This window comes from Belonocnema kinseyi, chromosome 7, assembly GCF_010883055.1.
Source record: "Belonocnema kinseyi isolate 2016_QV_RU_SX_M_011 chromosome 7, B_treatae_v1, whole genome shotgun sequence".
Classification (NCBI taxonomy): domain Eukaryota; kingdom Metazoa; phylum Arthropoda; class Insecta; order Hymenoptera; family Cynipidae; genus Belonocnema; species Belonocnema kinseyi.
In genome coordinates this window covers 56,287,656-56,304,824 of record NC_046663.1, presented here as the reverse complement: position 1 = coordinate 56,304,824, position 17,169 = coordinate 56,287,656, and the positions used below count along the sequence as shown (strand labels likewise).

The 17,169-nt window shown below is 28.8% G+C and overlaps 1 protein-coding gene across 1 annotated transcript in view; it reads left to right on the top strand.

Annotated features, from left to right (window-relative positions):
- LOC117177185 (synaptotagmin-7) overlaps window positions 1–17,169 on the top strand; it is an 858,402-nt gene that overhangs the window by 327,950 nt on the left and 513,283 nt on the right. The gene's annotated exons all lie outside the window — the stretch shown is intronic.

Genomic DNA, 17,169 nt, shown 5'->3' with positions numbered 1-17,169 from the left:
TGTACTTTGCAGCTTGATTGTGAGACAATTTGGGACCTTTTGGGTGGGAACAAAGGAACACAGCCTCGAAGCGCGAAGCGTATACAGAACTCATTTTTTGTAGCGTGGTAACAAGATGAGAATTGAAAGCAAACTGAATGTTAAATCAAAAAGCATGAAGAGGGAGCTCTTCTTAATATTTTGACACCAAAATCATGTCGATACACCTTACCGACTGCGAGTAAAGCCACCCACGCTTTAACTTGACAGACTGTACACATTTCTTCGGAGGAAAAGTGTTATACACGCATCGTTGGCCGAAGTTACACTGAAGTTAACTAGGTTTTTCCTCAAGATTCTAAAGAATACTTGATATATTAATTGCTGTTTTGTATATTTAAGCAGTTGCATGCAATAATAGCCATCCAATATTTTCAGAAGTCTGTCGTCTTTTATTTGTTTTACACATAACTTCATGCAGAACAAACAAAAAAGTGACTTCTGAAAATGAAAATTTGAAGTTATTACACCCAACCACTGATTTGAACGTTTAATAATGCATATTATACAATATTTGAAACCGTAATATCAATAAATGCCTTATTTAGATAGTATAAATTAAACGGTTACGAAGTTTATGCTTGCAAGCAAATGCGATGAACAAGCTATTAAAAGTCTACGTAAAGAAATTTATCGAATCTTATTTTTGTCGGTATCCATTTTTCAAATTTTTCATCTTATAACTATTATATATTCTCTTCTATTGTATGTGTAAGGTTTGAACATTTTTAAATCTTACATAAAATTTAAGAGATACAATTATGCTCTTATGTTTTTCTGTTTATCGGAAATTGTCAAACTGTACTAGAGTAAAGAAATTGATCGTTTATGATGCTGGCGCTACACGCTTTAAAAGTATGGGGTGTAACTCAAATTTTTGCAGCAATGCAGGTAATGTCGACATATAACAATCATCAAAAAAAGTTGTTCTTATTTTCAAATGACAGAAAAATAAAAAAGCTCTTAGTGAAGGTGAGAATAAAAACCATACATAGATGAGAAAAACAACAACAATGACATCCGACCCTAATAAAATACGCAAGAGGCAGTCAGATTACAAATACAGCACTAATGCTTAGTTTTGTACTCGGTACGTTCAGCCAGTTTTTGAACCAGCTTTTCAAAATGAGAATTTTACCTCGAACTTTGTCCGAAATATTGCCACCGTCCACACATTTTACTTTGTGGCTAAAACTATTGTAAAGAATAGTTAATCAGTTGAAAAATGAGAAAAAGAAATAGAAGTTGAATCTATTTTATCTGAGAATACATCATTTAAATCATTATCATCAGATCACTCCTCTGCAGAAGAAGATTCGTCATTAAAGGTGCATCTATAGATATTCAGCGAAGACGAGGAAAAACAAAAAAGAGAAACAAGAGAAAGGAGAAAGATGAGATCTAGCAGTAAAACATAACAAACCCATGGAACTAGAAAAAGAAGAAGGGAAACACATTGTGGATACTATAGCTGAGAAACCTGACCCGGATATTTCAGCTATTGTAAATAACATTGTGGATATCATAACCAAGGAAAAATAGAGAAGTATCTCAGCTATTATAAATGATTTTATAAGAAAGTTTTTAACCTTAATAACGCATACATGTTTTTTAGAAAACCAATTCCATCCTTCAAAATGTTTGTTATAGTTTTTCTTGTGTATTTGGTTGTTGCATAGCAAATGATATGTGCATTGTCCGATGTGAATAGGTTTCATTAGTTTTTTCCATTTTCCTTTCTCGTGTTTTATTATTTTTTGAAAAACAATCTTCTTTTTTATCGAGAAAGAATGATTATTAAATTTGATATTCAACTTTTCGTCAATGATACGACTACTCTCTGGAAGCACACTTGTAACCAGATTGTTGGAGGTTGATATGAAGGATGGACAGAAGACAGCCTTATAAGCATAAATCAAGAAGGTGATATTATGAATGCGGAAGAACATGTTAATATTTTTCATGCGGAACAAGAAAAAGTAAAAGAAATTGATGATGATGATGAAGATGAAGATTTTATCCAACCACTTGGATGCAGATTTCCAATTTTAGACGAAACACGTAAAGAAGTCCAACATTTTATAATAAAAAGCCGACAAATTCGTGTATGTGTGCGACAATCTACAGCTGAAACTAATGAAATTAAATGGTCAGAGGGTACTTTTCTTGACCTACATAATTATTTCACCGAGTTTTGCTCGTCTAATGATTACATCGGTGTTACATTATATAGGGAGTAGTTTTCTCGAAGCAAAGCCAGGCTTTAGTTTAGACTCGCAAGCAATTTCAATATAGAAGATTTGTGGGTAGTTCTATACAGCTTAATTCAAAGTAATGCTGACTTTTGTTTAACTAATAACTTTTTTGTGACAGGCATTATAGCAGAAACGCCAGTAGGTCAAGGTCAAGTAAAATTCTCGCACGAATGTGTTGGAAAATAATCAATTATAACAATATTAGATATTAATCATTTTGTTGTACCGCGATATATTACACGATGCATGGCAGAACATCAGGCAACAATTCAGTAAGAAACAACGGTAACCACATTCTATATAAAAAAGCAATTTATACATATAATCCCGATGCATTATATATAATGCCCAAGAGTCAGGCAAAGTGTGTAATACTCTCCATTATACAGATTACCTAGGCATTATATATAATGTTCAGAAGAGATCAGGCAATGCGTGTAATAAATAATTTTTATTTGAGAAATTTCTGCTTTTTTAAAACTTTCATTATTTTAGTGATTTTTAAGATATGAAGATGTACTTTTTTCATTGTTTATACTATAAGACGCAGTTACAAAGAAGCACTTATAAACGAAAATTTGGTTAATTTTTTGAATTTTCAACAATCAAATTCTCAAATTCAATTAAAAAAACCACTTGTGATTTTGTTTGAAATTCTGGTAAAATATAATTCACAATCTGCACTGAAAGCCTTTTAAATATATAAATCGGGTCATCTTATTTCTCGAGAAATAATTATAAATGCATTTGAAATTTGTTGTCTTCTTTTATCGGGTCCCAAAAAATCTCATAATTGAAAAATTGGGTTCTGCGAGTTTTTGGCGCTAATTAGGATTTTGTTGCGCTTTTTTAAAATAGAAATTGTATATAATACATCAAATACTAATTCATATTGATAATTATATGTTCATATAAATTATTGATACAAGTTATTATATTTTTTTGGAATTTTCACTTATGATAGAGTTCGGCAGTCGCGGTTTTCTGATTTTTTCAACTTTTTTTCAATTTGTCAATTAGAGTAAGGCAATAATAAACTGAAGTTGATGAAAATAATTGTTTAAACAATATAGTATTATTCTCAGTAATACTGTCTTTAAATAATGTTGGAATGTTATGGTTTATTCTTGAATATTTAACATATAGTCCTCTTTTCGGAATGAGTATGAGGTAATAATGGATGCAAAATAACAAACCTAGTCGTTTAAATAAATTATTTTTATTCATAACTATCTTTTCTTAGGGTAATGCTGGATAATTTTAATTTTTTTCTAAAATTTCCAACTTGTAGTCCACTTAGTACTTACAGTGAGGTAATAATTAATGTTATTTTGTAAAGAACACAACTGCCTAGCATAAATAAAGATTACTTTATGCTAATTAAAAAGTGTATAGAAAGTGGAAAATTGAAGAAAAACTGCAACTTCAAGCATTATTGTAAGAAAATATTGTGTTCAATAATAATAAATTTCTCAAAGAATGATTTATCTAAAATTCAATTCATTATTGGTTTGCTCTAACTAAAAAATTGATGACAAAGTTGAAAAATTCGGAAAGAAACGCGGCTATCTTACTCTATATCAAGAGAAAATTGCTAAAAACAATTACAATTGGTTAAAGTAATTTGCGTAAAAATATAATTATCAATTGAAAGTAAAATTATAAACCATGTGTATTCAAAGTACCGCAAAAAATCAGAGTTAACGCCAAAAACTAAAAAAACTAAATTTTTTACTCATAAGGTTTTATTGCCACCCCACAAAACAGACTTATTGAGTTATATTTAAAAATTGAGTTTTAATTCGTATTTTATGGCTAACTGTGATGAATTCTATAACTGTTTGTCAATTTATTAATCCCTTCTTTAAAGGCATTATTATATTTAAAGTAAACATTATATACTTTGCCTATCTGGTGTCGGACATTATATATAATGCCTAGGGATTATAGAGAACGCCCAGGCAATGTATATAATAAGTATTCAATTACATACTTTGTCTGAAATGGTCGGGCATTATATATAATGCCCAGGGATGATATATAATGCCTGAAATAGATACTTTGCCTGTAACATATATAAAGCACTAAATACAGGATTCAATAGAAAACGCGTGTGCCTACCTGAAGGCACCGAATCTGTATTGTTTAATTGATGTTTTGGATCGCGAATATTCGTGACAGTTCGGGATGTGCGGGGATTAAAATTTAGTATTTAAGAGAACTTAAAAATATTGATGAAAGTCATATAAAATTTAGTTTACTGTTAATGAGTGAATGGACTAAATGTGTAAACTAATAAAATTCTATCAAAAATATTGACTAGAGAGCGGCTTAGGATATTTGTAAATTTGGCTGCCGAGGGCCACTCAGGTCTTACACGCGGAACACTCGAGCTAGACTATCATCGTTTTTTTTTTCATACTTTCGAATTGAAAGCGTTTGAAATTTAAGGAAAATTTTTGAAATGATTTTGAATGAAATACGTTTAAATTTAAAATGTTTTAGGTAGGTTAAAATTTTGAAAAAGGTAAATATTTCGACAATGAACAATTTTTTTTTTAATTCAAGAATCTCCAAATCAATTCTTTCAAATTTAAATTTAAATTCATGATTTTCTTATTTTAAATATTTTCATTAATTATTTATTTTAATTTAGTTTTTAAACTTTATTTTTAATTCTTCTATTATTCCCAATTAAAAGCATTGAAAATTGAATAATTGAAAACTTTTGAATTTTGATAAATTCAAATTCGAAAGGAGTAAAATCCGAAAATAAAAATTCCATGTGTGGTTCTAAAATCTGCTTATTTTGGAGGTTTCCATTTGAGAAATTATTGTGTTAATTATGCACTCTTTTGAATTTATTCTAGATTTATTCAATGCAAAAGTGTTTAACTACAAATTTTATGCAATTAAGTGTTCAACTGTTAAGTCTTTCACTTTGATAGCCTACGCTTTCGAAAAGATTGGGAAAACGAAAAAGTTTTGTGTGTTTAAAGTTAAAACCAAAAAATCTAATATATTTAAATCTGAAGTTACTAAATTTAAAAATAACTAAAATTGAATTGGCTGAATTTTGAAAAGTCGAATTGAGAACTTAAAAATTACTATTTTCTAAATGATTGAATTCACTTAAATTAATAGAAATTTGTAAGGGTTCGTGTACACCAAAGCTTAAATGCAACAATTCTCTTGAATAATTTATTTTTACTCATAAATGAAGCTCGGATTTGTTTTAAGTTTCAATTTTCTGGAGTATACATTTTATTTTTTAATATTTCTGATTTAAAATTGCTTAATATATTATGCATGATTTTTTTTAGAACAATTTGATTGCAAGGGTTTACAAATGCAATTTTTTCATTTTGATCGGTGAAAATAAAGGACACTTAATTTTTTTATTTTAAAAATGTTTGGTCAGATTTCTATAATCCTAGAAGATTTGACTTAGAAAAATTCAATTTAATTTTCAATTTCAGCTACCTCCTAATGAAACTATCAAAATTTAAAAATTTATTTTAAAGGTTTTCAATTTTGAAAGCTTATGTTTAAAAATTTTCAAACTAAAAATCATCCAATTTTAAACTCTTTTATTCAAAAATTATGCCAGTTTATGTCTTCATAGTTTATTTTTTCAATTTAAAAAATGAACATCAATTTTAATAGATATATCAGAATGGTTAAGAACTAACTGTTCATTTATAATAAATCATGCAGTTATTCTTCGAAAACTTTTATTTATTTTTCCCATTTTTTTCTCGAATGTATATTTAAATACAGTAAAAAAATCCTTTTTGAAATCGACCTTGAGGGAAATCTTAAGGATTAAGTTATCTTTAATTTAAATGAAAGTTATACCTAGAGTTTGAATTGTGGACGTAATCGCTTTTTAAAAATTGTTTTCGTCATTTTGGCGTACTTTGTGCCACTGAAACAACTTATGTTCGTCTTCGGCGCACTTCGACATTTTTTATGATAATTTGATAACCAGTAAATATTTTATCATATTCTAGCTTACTAATTTCTTGATTTTAACTAGGCATCAATTGACACGAGATTTAAAAAGCTTATTAACGATTAGAAAAATTGGCTTAACGTCGTTTTTTAAAGAGTCATTCGATTTCAAAGGTTTTTATTTGTTTTTACATTTTTTATCTGATTTTCGTAAGTAGACGCATAATTTAGGTCGATTGTGTAAATACAGTTTTTTTCGTGAAATATTGATACGAGGTATGCGAACATAACTTGAATAGATTTGTTATACATGTCTGACGAGGTTTAAAGGCTTTGCCAAAATTGAGTTTTTTAATTAGAACACAGTGACCATCATCGCAAAAAAGTCGATATTTTTCACAACCAAGGTTACAGTATGTACTAACGTTGATTGCAGCATTGTTAAAATATTTTCTGAATGCTACAAATACCTAGGAGGTTCAAAAAGCATTACATAATATTTCGAAAACTGGAAATATTCAGATTATTTTGTGACTTATATATCTTTGAATGTATCATGTTGAAATAATATTTGACATTTAAAGTGTAATTTTATATTCTGATTTCCATGATTGATATAAAAATATTGCTTCCACTGAAGATTAATTATTCAAAAATAATTCCGCAACTGCTTGTTTTTTAAATTAAAACATTGAGAACTATTATTAGTGAATTATAAAAGAATGTAATAAATGTCTTATTTGATTTTATTGTAGAATACTTTTTCCGACATGTAAACAATTTTTATTATTGTTTACTTTTGTTAAAATTCTTCGCGATATGGGTTTGCAAAGTTTCGGGCTTTTCTGCTGATAAAAATGCATAAGAAATGCATTTGATGATTCCTCGAATTCATGAATTTAAGAAGTTGTTTAAACATTTATTTTGTTCTCATTTAAGATTTTAAAGCCTCATCAAATTTTTTGCTAACGCCATGTACCAATCAGATATCGAATCAAGGCGATAAACTCTACTAGAATCTAAAAAGAAATCTCAAGGATCTTAATCAGGTCAAAATTTATACAGATTTCAAGAGAAAATTGGGTATTTAAAAAAAACACAACATTCAAATACGCAGAATATTTTCAAAATTTAAAAAAAATTCTTAATGCTTATAAATTATTTGAATATCGTTTTTATTATAAAAAATTTTAATTCAGTAGTAGCATCGTGAAATATTTTTGCTTTCGTAAGTACAATGTTGAAAATTGCTTTGAAATTTGCATTTCCAATTAAATTATCATAACTGACTACTCATAAGTCCCTCAAAGGGATCTGAATAAACCTCAGATTTGGAATCATCTCCTTACTACTCTCAAGAGAAAGGAAATCTCCACAAGTAGTAATATTCTTATAAGGTCAGACGTAAGCCATGACTCGCATGCGTGGCAGTAGGGAAGGTTGTTCAAAGTCAGACAACTTTCAAAACAGCAATTCATTTTAAATGTTTAAGAGGTACTTCGAAAAATAATTGTAGGTCAATCTGAGCTTAATGCATCAAATTGGAAATCAATTAAGTTTCAGGGTGGAGGGAAGTGGTACATTGAAAATACAAACTTTTTAAATATTGATACTAGAGGCCGTTTAAAAACTATGTCACGCTATTTAGAAAACAGTTTCCACCTCTCCTCTTCTTCATTACAGATCATTAAACAAAGTTTGGATTCCCCAGAGCTGCGTCGCAAATACGATACCCCCTCCCCCTTTAAGTCAACATTTTTTCTTTGATTTCACATGATAAACTCCAAAAATTTGGAAAAATAGTGATTATTCACGAAAATAGGGGAATAAATTCTTTTAAATAAAATTAATATATAGGTACCATATTAAATTGAAAATGAAACTTTTAATATTTTGAGTTGAAATATATTTCATTTTCAACATAACATTTTAATTTTCAAACAAAAAAAAATATCTTCATCAAAAAACATACGAATTTTGAGAAAATTCAATCAATTCCAAAAAATAAAGGATTTTCAACAAAATAGTTCAATCTTAAACTAACGAAATGAATTTTTAACAAAAAATTGAACTGACAACCAAGTAATAAACTTTTGAACAAAAAATGTGAATTTTTAATGAAATATGTTATGAGAATTAATTTTAATTTAAAAAACGAGTTTTCAAGAAAATAGTTAATAATAGTTAATAATATAAGTGTATCCGACTGTTAAATGTTAATTAAGTCTTAGTTCAACCTAATTTTAGATCGAATTCTCATTTTTAAATGATACTTTTTGACGGTAACAGAATTTTTGGAATGGACATTTAAAAAACATTTGTTTCGCGTGCAGAGGTCATATTATTCTTGATCAATTATGTTTTTTCTTATTTTTTTTTAATATGACCGCTGCGCGGGAACGTCCTTATCGCGCTCGGCTTGCGAGTTTGCGCGCGCCTGGAGCGTGCGTCTCTTAGATCTCGCGTTTTTCTGAATAATTTTAAAATAAATAAAAAACTACAATCCTTTTTTCAGAAATTTTTCTATATTGTGCGTTGTTATGCTAAAAATAGGATTTTTGTTTTCATATTATTGTTAATGGATGAAACAAAATATCTTACAGGTCTTTTTTTGGATTGTTACGAATCTCGCGCCTTTTTCTGTGATATTGCAATTTTTAATTTTTTTATGTCAATTTCTATGAATAAATTAAAAACTCGGAGTTTTCTCAAAAAATGTTACTAACAAATGTTTTAATAAAATTTAAACACTGAAAATCCTACAAAAAATGGTCCCCGTACTTTGAGTCGTTTATTGGCTCAACATTTGAATTTTCAATTTTGATTATTTTACTTTCTAAAAATAAAAACAAAATGACAAGTCCTACTGAAAACTAGTTTAAATCAATTTTGTTTTTTTTCCAAATATCCAAAATTTCTCTTTAAGACTTTTTTGATATTTTGCGTCGTTTGGTACGAAATTATGGTGTCAAATTTCAACAATTCTAATAATTTCCTAATTACAAATTATGAGGATGTAATAAATTATAAGAAATATGTATCCTTTTGTTAGATGAACAAATTTTGTCTCATCAATTATTTTTTGTACGTTTTGTGGATTTTGCACAAATTTTCCATACTATTTTTATTAAATTTTTTTTTCGTAAAATGTATCGTTTTTCTAGAAATTTAATTTTTCTCATTTTCAATGTTATATTTCAGGATTAAAATAAACAAAAACGGGCTATATCAAAAAGTCATTAATAACTAATTTGTATATCTTTTTTGAGATCACAATTTTTGTTTTTTCATCTTTTTTCGTATCTTGCATTGTTTGACTTTAAAATGGAATTTTTATTATTTTAAGTGCAATAACAATTTTAATTTTTCAAAAAACTTCAAAAAGTTTTTATGAGAATCTTGCAGGATTTTTAAAAAACAACGTTTTTCTTCTCCTGACTTTTTTTTCGTATCGTGTGTCGACTGGCTTGAAATTTGCATTTTCAATTGATTTTTTTTTAATTTCAGAAATGCTGTGACTATGATAATTTTCTTTTTATTGAAAAAGGTCATTAATATAAATTTTTTTCTACATAATGAACTCGTGCTTTCTTTTAGGCCCTAACAAATTATGCCAAAGTTGATTTAATCCGTTCATTTTTTCGAGAGTTGTCGTGTTTAAGGAGGCCGGATGGACGGACGGACAGACACCGTGGTGTCAAATTTTCGACAATTCTAATATTTTCGCATTCATAAATGATGAGAATGTAAACATGCCCTCATTTCGTTATTTATTATTTTTTTAGTGGCATACTTGAGGTCCATACAATTGCAATATGAAAAAATCGATAATCTATAGATGAAATGCGAAAATTTTCTCAGTAATAAATTGAATTTATGATAAGCGAAATTATTCTTCTTTGGAATAAAACATGCAATTCACGATTTGTGTTAAAACTTCGCAAGCGTTTCACTTTTTACTCCATTCATTTCCCTCGCGAAAATTAAATTACAAGTTTAGAGTTCCAATCATATAAGCGTCAATCATTGGAAATTTTGCGCTTGACTGTAACTAGTTTTGATTAAATGTCGTTACTTAATAAAAGCTCATAATTTTTATAAAGAATTTAATTTCCTCTCGTAAATTACATTTTTCCTGACAAGCGGTAGACACTTTAGAAATCTTTTTATCAATTGCAGATATTTTATTGCGTATTCCTGTTCTTGAATGAATAATTGAAAACTTCTTAAACAATTACATAAAAAGTTGTCTTGTATACAAAAAACTAAATTTAATTTATTCATCGACAGTACCGTCCAGTAGTCTGGCACCTAAAAACTTTGTAGGTTTTCTCTAGGTTGGTCCAAAAATGCATTGTAAATTTAAAAACAATAATGTATGAATGTCGCCTGAAAATTTCTTAGAATACATACACAAGGACTTCCATTATATTTTTAGTGATATTTAAAGGTTGCGCAACCTCGTTTTTTGTAAATTTTATTTCGAATTGTTAATATTAGCTCAATCGAATTACAACTTAACATTTCTCGTCACAAGTAGCCATTATATACGACTAAAATATTATTTTTTGAATATGATCCACATACTTCTGTTTTACAGGGCCCCCTAAAAACCCCATAAGTAAAAAATCGTTTCTGCGAGTTTTTGGCGCTAAATATAATTTTTTTGCGATTTTTTCCATGCAAATTGTTTCTCTTACATTATATATTACTTTATACTGATAACTCAACGTTTTCATACATTTTTTAAATAATTTACTATTGTTTTATGCATTTTCTCTTAGAATGAAGCTAGAATTTCACCCTTTGTTCAAAACAATTTATTAATGTCAACAAAGATAGTGATTGAAACAACTCATTTTTATTTTGAATAATATCCTATTTAAATAATCCTAGAAATGGCTAGTTTTTGCGGTTTTTTGAGACTCTAAAACAAACTTATGGGGGTGACATTTAAAAAAGTAAGATTTATTTAGTTCTATATCGAATTGTGAAGAAAAATGTTAAGTTTCAATTCGATTCTCCTTACACTGACGATTCTGACGAAAAATTACACAAATGTATTTTTTTCTGATAGGAAATACGAAATATCACATGATATGCATGAGAATTTAAAGAAAAAATATTATTATTTGCATGTGATTAACTATAAATATACACCTTAACATAAATAAATGCACACACACCTAATGTACTATCACACCTTAAATACACATAAATATAAACCTTTAATATTATGTGCTCAAATAGAGAATGTGGTAATAACAGTTAGATGGAAGAAGATCTACATTTTTATGATCTCTTTGCCATGCTTGGCAGCTGCAATTTTATAGAAACTAGGAAATAAAACTCGCGAAACGACAATTGTATCTCTTCCGGAAATATGAAAATTTTCAGCGGATGCGAAGTTGATATTCTGTCGTTCAAAAGGGCCATCGATTTATAGGAAGAGCCGCCTCTCTCTTGAATCAATCATTGGCCACACACGATGAGCCACAACCAACATTAACCTAAAATAGATGTTATAAGAAGTTTTTTGCGGAATATTATTTCTCTCTACACTCAAAATAATGGAAAAACAACCAAGATGCCACCCCTCAACATAAAGGAAGAAATGAAAGGGACAAAAAAGATTTAATACTTGAAAAATAGAAAGACAAATATAAGCTGGCTTTCGAAAAACTTAACGAATAAAGAAAAAAATAGGAGAATGTTCGAACAGTGATCATCAGTAACAAAGATGATTCCTGTCATATTACATTCACGCACCATTTCGGTCAAGGACTATGTGGTATAATATACTTTTATTGAAAAAACTTTTTACCCAATGATTGTTAAGAGTTAAATATAGAGTTAAAATAGTTCTACCATTTTGTTGGTGAAATTATAACTCTTAAGTCTACAAATGGTTATATAGGGTGTCTAAAAAGTCCCGGGACGGTTGGATATTTCCTCAGGTAAAATATTTTTCAAAAAAGTGAAGGTTATTCCTGTAATAAATTTCAACGAGAAATTCAATGGTGACCTTCATTTTGACCTTGAAGTTGACCTTCATGAGTTTTTGAAGGTCACCTTTGTTTTTTTAAATAGAACCCCCTTTTTTACATCTGCAATCGATAGAGGAGAAAATTTTACGTTCAGGTACGTAACCAAGTCATAGGTCAATTGTAACGGTCAAGGTCAGTTAGAGCTTATTTGAAATTAAAAAAGTTTTCCAAGAGGTCAGTGTAATTCCTGAAGTAAATTTCAACGAGGAATTCAATAATGACCTTACAGTTCTTTCAATTGTTGATTTTGAGACAGGATTTAACCCTTATCCATTACGAAAAGTGCGATTAAAAAGCAAACGAACTTGATCATAAGATCGAACTCGATCTCCCCAACCACACATCATTAATACAGATACACTCTCTCGTTCCGAAAGTTTAGCTCGAGCCATAATAATCTTTTAGCGAAAGATAGTAAGTTTGTACTCGTAATACGTTAATTTAGTTTCGATTGTATGGAAAATGGTATAGGACTTATGGTATCGCCTCAGGTATTGACTTAGGTATCGACAAACGGTATAAGACTGTATAACTCTTTGGGGAGGAACAGAACTCTCACCAGGATTCCTGGAACTTTTAATGAAAAATTTCCTTATGATTTTACAATATGCAAAACGCTGTAACCAAGATATATACAGAGCTCACCAATGAATTTGTCGCTGAAATTTACTTTAGGAATTACACTGACCTCTTGGCAAACTTTGTTAATTTCAAATAACCTCTAACTGACTTTGACCGTTACAATTGACCTATGACTTGGGTTCCTTACCTGAACGTAGAATTCTCCGCTCTATCGATTGCATATGTAAAAAAGGGGGTTTCCATTTTAAAAAAACAACAAATTTGACCTTCAAAAAGCCATGAAGGTCAACTTCAAGGTCAAAATGAAGGTCACCATTGAATTTCTCGTTGAAATGTACTTCATGAATTACACTGACCTCTTGGAAAACTTTGGTAATTTCAAATAACCTCTAACTGACCTTGAAATTTAAAATAGACCTATGACTTGGGTATGTACCTGAACGTAGAATTTTCCGCTCTATCGACTGCAGATGTAAAAAAGGGAGTTTCTGTTTAAAAAAACAAAGTTGACCTTCTAAAAGCCATTAAGGTCAACTTCAAGGTCAAAATGAAGGTCACCATTGAATTCCTCGTTGAAATTTACTTCAGGAATGTTCTTCACATTTTTGAAAAATATTTTACCTGAGGAAATATCCATCCGTCCCGGGACTTCTTAGACACCCTGTATATTCCTTCAGTGCAAAATGTTATTAAAAAATGTTAATACTTGACTTTTGTTTGAAGATTTTTCTCCTCGGATGATGTTCGGATATTTTTTAAGTGCAATTAAAAAATCGTAGCAGCGCCTTTTTGAAAAAACCTGTTTGCTTTAAAGCTGAGTAAACAATTATTATGAAATTTTGTTTTAAAATAAGAACTGTATAATCCACAGAGGTTTTTTTATATTTGAAAAAAGCCTTTTTCACAGGAAAAGTTGTCAACCCCTTTTTTTAACCATTGGTTTTTCTCAGGTGGTAATTAAATAGTGTTTGTATGATTTTAATATAAAGAATAATAATAAAACAAAAGCTTAAAATTACAAAAAAATGTATCGGCAAATTTGGTCTGTGAAGTACTTTAATGGCAAAGAAAAACAGTAGCTAGTAAATATCATCTAACTTCAAGGATCTTTTGGAAAAATTTGTTTGAGACTCAACGTGCACTTCCATTCAAAATATAATCTTGCACAATGTTTTCATCGCATATGTGTGTAAAGGAAGAGGATTGCAAAATACTTTGCTACTATTTACTTCCTCATTCATATTTTATAGTACACACTCAAATGGAATAATCGTAAATCACAAAATATGGCTCGATTCTTTATGTCTTTCATCTCAGTATATGGGCAATTCTCTATATTAAATTCACGTTTAATACGACAAATTTATTTTTTCAAAAGTATTTTCAAACGCGAACGGAAAAATTATAAATAGGAAAAAAATTATATGTCAGTTTTTCCACTATGTATAAACTACGTATAATTCTTTCTCTGGGGGTGTTTTCTTTATCTAAAATATTTGTTGGTCCTATAATATCAGCAATTTTATGTAAAAGTGTTTTAGCTTAAAAATAATTCTCATGTCTTTCAAAACAATTTTTTGAAAAAATCTTTGGGTATTTCACAGAATCTGCATTAGATTTGGATTTATCTAGACTTTTCAGTCTGGGAGATCTGATCTGGCTAGGTCTGGCGCTGGCCATGTCCAGGTCTAACATTAAATAGACCGTAAAGCCTGGAAGGCCTGGTCTGGCCCAGCCCTGGTGCTGATCAGCTATGGTAGACCAAAAATAAATATTCGCAAATGTATCACACAGGGATTGCGAAAATGACCTTTATACGTAGGAATACCGTATATATACGAGTCTAAGAAAGACATTTCTTATAATTAAATCTCACTTATTACAAGGATTGCTTACTCCAGGTCCCCCACGCTTGAATGTTCCAATTAACGAAATTTATTTACCTCCCACTATTGTCCCTGTACGGTCTATTCTGCGTCTAATGAACATCGCTTGACAAAACAACCATACGAATCGCGGTAGAGGTGGGCTCCCCTGCAGACTTGGAGTATCCGAATGTTTACATTTCTTGACCATTGGAATAACTGAAAGTTTACTGTATATTAAGGAAATTTGGAATTTGAGATGCTACATTTATTCCTTATGAGCCTTAAAAATTTTCTTTTGAATTTTTAATACCTATAAATACATTTGTTCAAATATTTAGTTGCTAAATTTAGCTTAAAATTAAAAGTCTATTTGCAGATAATTCTTTAATATCACGTTAAAACTTAGCAATATCAAATTAAGCTCTTACAGCGCAATTAGAAATTATTCGTGCATTTAAATGGTACTAAGTAAACGATGTTCTTTGAAGGGTATAAAGTTCTATGATGATATCGCTCGAAACTTTGCGATATCAGTCGTTATTTCTAGGTCATAGAAGAAACCTTAGGAGAAATACTTAGCGTTAAGTATACATGATCAAAATGAACTTTCATATTATATACAAGAGTGATATGAAAAATGTAAGAGAGACTTTTTAATAAGAGTTTGTGTGCACCTCATCAACATTTATCATGTCTAAATATATCTTTAGGAAATTAATTTTTTTAATCAAGCTACCATCAAATGTGGAAAACCTGGAATTCAAGGAATTTTAAATTTTTAAATTCAAGTTTTAAACCTTTTTATTCTGCCCAGAAAAGAGTCGATGTTGAAAATGTTACAAAAGTAAGATTTATGTCTTTGAACATTGCTGTTTCGAGAAAAAGAAAAAACAGAGAGGGAAAATGAAAGAATTTATAAAACGAAGCTTTTCGGGCATCCTGATATAATATTCTTTCTTGTGAGTAATTTTCTTTCCTTTTATTTCTATTTCTATTTCCTTTTATTCATTTGCTTCCTCCTGTCGAAGAAATTGTTTATTGAAAATGTTATTATTTCTTTGAAAATTCAACAATTGTGTTAAGAAGTCATCATTCTCATTGGAAACTCAACTATTTTTCTAAAAATTCTTCGTCTTAAATCTGGATTTTTAGTTGGAAAATTCCTCACTTTACCTGAAAATTCATCTCTTTGTTTTAAAATTCGATTTTTTGGCTGAATCTTAATTTTTTTAACTGAAAATTTAGATATTCCACTTTAAAATTCATCATTTTGTCTGTAAATTTATCTCTTTGGTTAAAAGTTTTACTATTTTTTTGAAAATTTATCCTTTCAAATTGAAAATTCAACTATTAGGGTCAAAATTTAAATAGTTAGCTGAAAAAAATTAGATGACGGTTCGAAAATTCATCATTTTAGTTGAAAATTAGTTTTTTACTGAAAATTTAACTTTTTCGTTTTTGTTTAAGAAACTTATAATATTATTGGCTTGAAAATTCTACTTGATTTGGATCATTTCTTTTTTGAACGAAAAATCTTTATTTGTCAAAAATTGGGTTTTTTTGTTAGAAAATTCATCACTTTAGTTTAAATTAATCTCATTCTTTTAAAATTCGTTTTTTTCCTTAAAATTAATTTTTTAAACTAAAAATTAACTTTTTTCAACTGGAAATTCCTATATTTTACTTTAAAATTCATCATGATGGTTAAAAATTCATCTCTTTGGTTAAAAAATTTACCGTTGGGTTGAAAATTGATATTTTTAAATAGGAAATTCAACGATTTCAGTAACATGTTAACTAGTGTGTTAACATCTTTTTTCAGATGATGCTTTATCTCTATATTTGGAAATTTGACTATTTTAATGAAAACTAATTTCTTTGAGGTCCGAAATTAATTTTTTAAATAGAAAATGTAAATTTAAATTTTTCAATAGAAATCATATTATTGGGTTGAAAGTTCTACTGAGTTTGGCTGAAATTATTTTTTTTCTTCGATTGGAAAATCTTTGATCTTAAAAAATTTGGTTTTTTGGTTAGGAAATTCATCACTTTCGTTGCAAATTCATCTTTCCAGTTGAAAATTCATTTTTTTCCTTTTTAAAAATTAGTTTTTCACTGAAAATTTATCTTTTACATTTTTGGTTAAAAATATTTGTTTTTTAGTTGAGAATGCAACTATTTGTTTGAACAATAATTTATATTGTTGAAAATTAGTTATTTCTTGGTAGAAAATTAATCTTCTTGATTGAAAATTTGTTTCTTTGTTTTCAAAATTAATATTTTCTTGTTGATAATTCATCTTTTTAGGTTGAAGATTCAACTATTTGGGTGAAAATGCAACTTCTTGAATAAAAGTTTAAAGATTTATTGAAAAATTTAACTAAATATTTAAAACCTGTTTCTTTTGATTTAAAGTCTGAATAT